The sequence below is a fragment of the Macaca fascicularis genome, chromosome 9, assembly GCF_037993035.2.
Source record: "Macaca fascicularis isolate 582-1 chromosome 9, T2T-MFA8v1.1".
NCBI lineage: Eukaryota > Metazoa > Chordata > Mammalia > Primates > Cercopithecidae > Macaca > Macaca fascicularis.
The window spans coordinates 62,342,656-62,348,655 of record NC_088383.1 but is presented as its reverse complement, the minus strand read 5'-3'; the positions used below and the strand labels follow the sequence as shown (position 1 = coordinate 62,348,655).

At 43.3% G+C, this 6,000-nt stretch overlaps 1 protein-coding gene across 7 annotated transcripts in view; it reads left to right on the top strand.

The window, feature by feature from the left end:
* The first annotated feature begins 751 nt into the window (after nt 1-751).
* Nucleotides 752-6,000, top strand: part of CCSER2 (coiled-coil serine rich protein 2) — a 188,518-nt gene continuing 183,269 nt past the window's right edge. For 5 of the 7 annotated variants that reach the window (XM_005565264.4, XM_005565267.4, XM_005565266.4 and 2 more), the window contains exon 1: nt 752-971. The gene's annotated coding sequence lies outside the window, so the exon portion shown is untranslated. Of the gene's footprint in view, nt 972-1,367; nt 1,434-6,000 lie in introns of all 7 variants that reach the window. The other 2 variants (XM_015456101.3, XM_074001654.1) reach the window with 1 other exon arrangement.

The window sequence follows — 6,000 nt, the reverse complement described above, 5'->3', positions numbered from 1 at the left end:
AGGCCAAGGTGGGAGGATTGCTTGAGCCCAGGAGTTTGAGATCAGCCTTTAAGACCACTTTCCCCATCTCTAAAAGGAAAAAATAAAAATTAGCCGGGTATTTGGGTCAATATGTGATAGTTTACTTTGACTAGTGTGGTCTTAGCTGTAATTATTTCGGAGGCGTGGTGATGCACGCCAGAGGTGAGAGGATCACTTGAGCCCAGGAGGCTGCAAGTGAGCGGTGATAGCGCCACCGAACTCCAACCTGGGTGACAGGGCGAGACCCTGTTTCAAAAAAAAAAAAAAAGGAAAACCAGATCAGCACTTGGGGTGCCCTTCCTCTCAGCCTTAGCAAGATCCTGTGTTTTGATGCGGTAGGCAGGTGCGTGGTTCAGTCATGTCCAATACTGAGATCACTCCTCACTTTTCACATCCTGGAGGAGGAGCTGTCAGGTTTGACAGCGGTCAAGCAGCAAATGTAGTCCAGGGGACGGCTAGAGGTGAGGTCAGCCGCAAGACTGGCGTCACTGCTTGGGCCGAGCAAAAACCTGAGTCAGGAGGCGGCCAGGCAAGGTCAGTGGAGGGGGCGGGGCCCGAAGCAGAGGCGGAGCTTAGGAAAGCCTCGCGTGAGGGCGGGGCGGGGCCAGAGGTGGGCTGAGGCTGGATCAGGCGGTGGGGGCGGGCCCCGTAGCCCCGTGAGGCTCGCGCCTGCGCACGGGCCCGCGGCGGGGCGGGGCTGCGCGCGCGCGGTGCGCGGGCCTTGGAGGGCGGAGTCCGGGCGGGCGCCGGCCAAGGGAGGGGGCGCGGCGGCTTTGGAGTCCGGCGCTCCCTCAGGCCGCGGACGCGATGCTGATTGCTGCGGCTCAGGCGGCTGGGCTGGCGGAGATGTGACGGGCGGCCCTTCGCCTCACCTTCCGTCCTCGGGCCCGCAGGTCGCTGGGCGGCCTGCAGCCTGGCCGCGGCCGAGGAGGCAGCGCGACCTCCGCACGGTGAGATCCGGGCTCAGGGCCAGAGCCGGGACCGGGGTCGCGGCGGGCGCCGGGGGCAGCCCAAGACCAGGCACGCAGTCCGGGGCGGGGCGGAGGCCCGGGCTCCCGGGCTGAGGCGGTGGCACCCTCTGGTCTCCCGGCCTCCAGGGTGAGCCTCTCTAGCCCCTCGCGAGCCGCCCGACGCGGGGCGGGCGCGGACCTGGGAGGCCGGAGGGCGCCCTCCCTGCGGCTGTGACAGCGCGGGGCCTCGGGCCGCGGGCGCCGCCGCCTTTTAGGAGAAATCAGGGCGAGGCTGAGGCACTCAGTGATTTCGGAGCCTGGTTGCGTGTGAGGGTGGATGGGGAAAGTACCGGGGCTCTCCGAATGAGTTCGATTTTTTTTTTCTTTTAATTGCAGGGCTAAATGAAAGACACACCCTAAAACACATCCTGAGGTGAAACTTTGGTGGGGCACATCGTTGCCGTAGGTTCAGATCTTCTCTCTTCTCTTTAGACATGTATTTTCATACAGTTTTAAATAATGCATCTACTTTCTTGATAAAGTAAAAGGAGGAATGAAAGGACTCCTTTGTGGTGGTCCTTGGTGGTGAAGCTTAAGTTTCCATTTCAATAATTGCATATTCATCTGTGTGGGCTCCCCGACCAATGAGGCTGGCTGCTCCCAGACAAGGCCTTAGCGGAGTGGAAATGACTGATGCAGGGACGCTGTGGTCTCAGATTAATATTGGTAGCTCACTTCAATAGGTGAGAGAAATTGAGGTTTAAGCTTTTTAAAATAGCCATAGGAAAGGCATTCCTTTTCTCCTGAGCATTAAAATATAACGGAACCTATTAATTTGGCCAATTTTTTTTTTAAAGCATCATCTTTTAGACTTTTTTTTTTAAAGCATCATCTTTTAGACTAGAGACTTTAGAGATGGCAGCTGCTCTTTGACCAAAAGGAACTTAAGATGCTGTCCTGAAAAAGATAGGTTCAAAACATGTCTTATCCGTCATCCATATGTGATAAAGATGTAAATATTCCTGTTTGCCTGAAATCAGTCTTTTTCCTCTTGGACTTTATTACTGTTTGTTTCTCTTAATTTAGGAAAGCTCGTTACTATTATTTTTTGTTTTCGTTTGTGTTCTAAACAACATTGGCTTCAAATAATCTTCAGGTTAAAAATGCACATTTTGTTGAACCCTTTAGCCATAATTCATACTGTCGTACTTCAGCATAAGCCATAGTTAAGAAAGCACTAGATGCCATCCTGAAAGCAAGCAGAAAGTCTCCATTAAGAATTCTGTAAAAATTCTACCTTTCCACATTCAGACCTGCATTTTTTGTTGCTTTGACTCAACTCCTTTGACTGTAGTTTGGAGGAAGGGACTTTGAATCCGTATTTACAAGTCCTTCAGTGACTCTCCATAGTCTATATCAATAAAATTAAAAGTCCTTCATGATTAGTAGTATTTGTCTACATTCTAGTGTCATCTTCTACCATTCTGCTTGCCCTCTCTATATAAGACTGTTGCACTTCTCTGAAGATGACATCTTCCTCTGTGGTTTTTCGGTGTTCCTTGTTGAGAATTCTCTGCCTAGTAAACAACTTGCCCTTGAAGACCTTATGAAAGTATCACTTCAGAGCCTTGTCTAGACATCTCATCTCATCCCTTTTGTCTTGACTGATTCGTACACTCTGCAGTTAGTATGTGTCAGCTGGGCGTTAGTGATTTGTTTATGTGTCTGTCTCCACCAGGTTTTGGGGCTTCTTTTTTTTTTTTTTTTTTTGGTACAGAGTCTTGCACTGTCGCCTGCGCTGGAGTGCAGTGGGCTCATCTCGGCTCACTGCAACCTCCGCCTCCCGGGTTCAAGCGATTCTCCTGCCTCAGTCTCCTGAGTAGCTGGAATTATAGGCACACATCACCACACCTGGCTAATTTTTTTTTTAGTAGAGACAGGTTTCACTATGTTGGGTCTTGAACTCCTGACCTCGTGATCCGCCCACCTCGGCCTCCCAAAGTGCTGGGATTATAGGCTGGTTAGGAATGAAACCCCAGTTATTAAAAAAAAAAAACAAAACAACAACAACAAAAAAAAGTTTTATGATATAGGAGTAAACAGGGCATGACCAATAAGGATTGCTGCTTCATCGGTCGTACAACTTTATTTTGAGGTGCAAAGTCATGCACGTAGAAAGGAACGGCAGGGATTACAGTCCAGGTCTTTTGACCCTAGTCTCCTAAGTCTAAATCTTAATTGTTTTACAATTTGAATGGGGGTTGTGAGCTACTTGGATGTGTACTGAAAAAAGGGTCTGTTAAATTAATAGAGTATTGAACTTGAAAGAATTAACAGATTATTTGGTTCAACTTTAAAAATTTTACCATTAAACAACTCAGCCTAAAAAGACAAATAACTTGTTTGAGATTGCGTAGGCTCACCTACATCTCATATCTCCTGACCTCCTCATTGTGTGTTTTTCACTACTCCATGGTGCTTTGGGGTGAAATGAAGGAGCTGCCAGTTTTTCAGAGGGAGTGCAAATCTGCTTGCACTTTCTCCCTCTTTGAATCCATAGCTGCCACTCATAGGGACTCAGATCCCTTGTGGCTGAGAAACATGATAATTCATTTGGGGATATAGGAGAAACCTAACCTTCACTATTCCTCTCAGCTAGATAGTTTTAACTTCAGTGCCTGGGGAACTCTCTCCAGATGCCCCATAACAAGTGGCTTCTGGATCACCATATGGAGAGCTCACATACAATTAAGTTTTGATGGTACAATGAGATTTTAATATAAGAAGGTTGCAGCTGGCTAATAGCATGGCTAAAATTACTTGTATGGCTTGTCTGCAAGAAGAGCCTGTCTTACTCCTATGTGATAGGATTTTGGGGGAAAAAGTTGATGACTGTGACTGCCTCTAAAAAGTTGAAATGCATACTTAGTGGTGTGGGCCTGACCAATTCAAAAGGCTTTTTATCTTGCAAACAACTGAATGGTCAAATAAATTTTAAAAATCAAAACAGACTTTTAATTTTTCTTCTTATTTCTTGTCATATCTAAGTGATTTTATATGATAAAGCATAAATGTAATGTTTAATATTTGCTTTCATATTTGATGTTTTATTTTTGCTATAGTTTTTATACCTTTAGGTGATTATACAGTGTTACAATGACATTTCTTAATAATTGGACATCTAGATTGTTTACTATGTTGCAGGTAATGCAGTTAGTATATAGCTGTTCATCATTTTGCTTCTTTCCTTTGGGCTTAAAGCCCAGGAGCAGGATTACAAAGTCAGGGTATGAAGGTTTTGTTAATTTTGAAAGATATTACCAGATTTACTTCTAAATATACTGATTTACACTGACTCCAGTAGAGTTTGGTTGACCAGTTCTGTCATACTTTGTAGGTTTTTGCTTTTAAAAGTTGGTTTTTTAAAAATGAGGATAAGGTTACTTGCAGTTTAACATCATAGTCCATAATAGAGAAGCAAATGCAGTATTCTTCTGGTTTTATTTTCTCCTTTATTTGTCCATCGTCCATACATTTACTGGAATCTTCTCACCAATTTTCATTAGCACTAACATCATAAATATATTAATCTCTTGAAAAATATTTCTGATCTATTTTTTCTTATTGCAGGCTTTATAGGTTTTATATTATTAAATTTATATCATATATATATATATTTTTTGAGACAGAGTCTTGCTCTGTCGGCAAGCTGGAGTGCGGTGGTGCCATCTTGGCTCACTGCAACCTCCACCTCCGGGGTTCCAGCGATTCTCTTGCCTCAGCCTTCTGAATAGCTGGGACTACAGGCGTGCGCCACCACGCCCGGCTAATTTTTGTGTTTTTAATAGAGACAGGGTAATCCCTGTGTCATATTTTTAAAAGTCAGTGTGGCTGGGTGTGGTGGATCACACCTGTAATCTCAGCACTTTGGGAGGCTGAGGTGGGAGAATCGCTTGAGCCTAGGAGTTCAAGACCAGCCTAGGCAACATAGTGAGACCCCATATCTATTTAAAAGAAAAAAGATAAAAGAAAAAAGTCAGTGATTTTTGTCTTTTGATTGTGTTTTTTGAGAATGAATGCCATGCACCTGTTTGATGCATACTTTTATTTTCTTAAGCTTCTAGAGTTCATTTTGTTATGTATATATATTTAGAAAGTTAATATACAACTGAGATCAAATTTCATTTATGTGTATTTTATATTATAGAAAACTACATTATTATGTTTCCATTCTTTTTTTCTGAACTTAAATAGGAAAACAGAACAAAATAACCTAACTTTAATAAAAATGTGTTCTTGTTTTTAATAAATTATGGTAAGTTTTAGATAAACTAAAACTTTTATGACAGCAATATATTGGTTAATTGAAATTTTTGTCTGTTCAATATTAACCAGAAGGTTGTCTTTAACTCTTATTGTTAATCATTCTAAAATATATGAAAGGAAACCTTAGTAATCTCCTCCCATTGTGGAGTAGATTACTCCCATTCTAGATGGATGAGACAGCCCAGGATAGTAGTTAACATTGAGTGCTGGGTTTTATGCTGGTTAGTTTCTTACCTAATCCTCATAGCAGCCCTAGGAGGAAGATTCTTTTAGTATCCTCATTTTTTGGATATGAAAATTTAGAGAACGTGACCTGCGAAAGATAATATAGGTGGTAAGCATTGCAACTGGAACTCAGTCAGCCTGCTTTTAAAAGATGCTATTTCAAAAGTATTATCTTATTTTCCATGCCAAGGATTTGGACTTCATTTCTTAGACATTGGAAAGATTAAGTGTTGCAAACCAAGGGGATGATACGGTATATTATCTCTTTTAGGGAGATTGCTCATGTGACAATGTGGCTATATATTGAATTATGTTTATAATAGGAAGTGGTTGAAATAGTCATGTGAGAAATGAAGCCTAAACCTTGAGGTGGAAGTGGAGATCGGGATAGTTTGGAAAGATGCAGGATTTAGTAACTGATATACAACAGAGTGGGAAGGCAGAGTATTGATTTGGAAGACATTGAGTAGGGTAATGA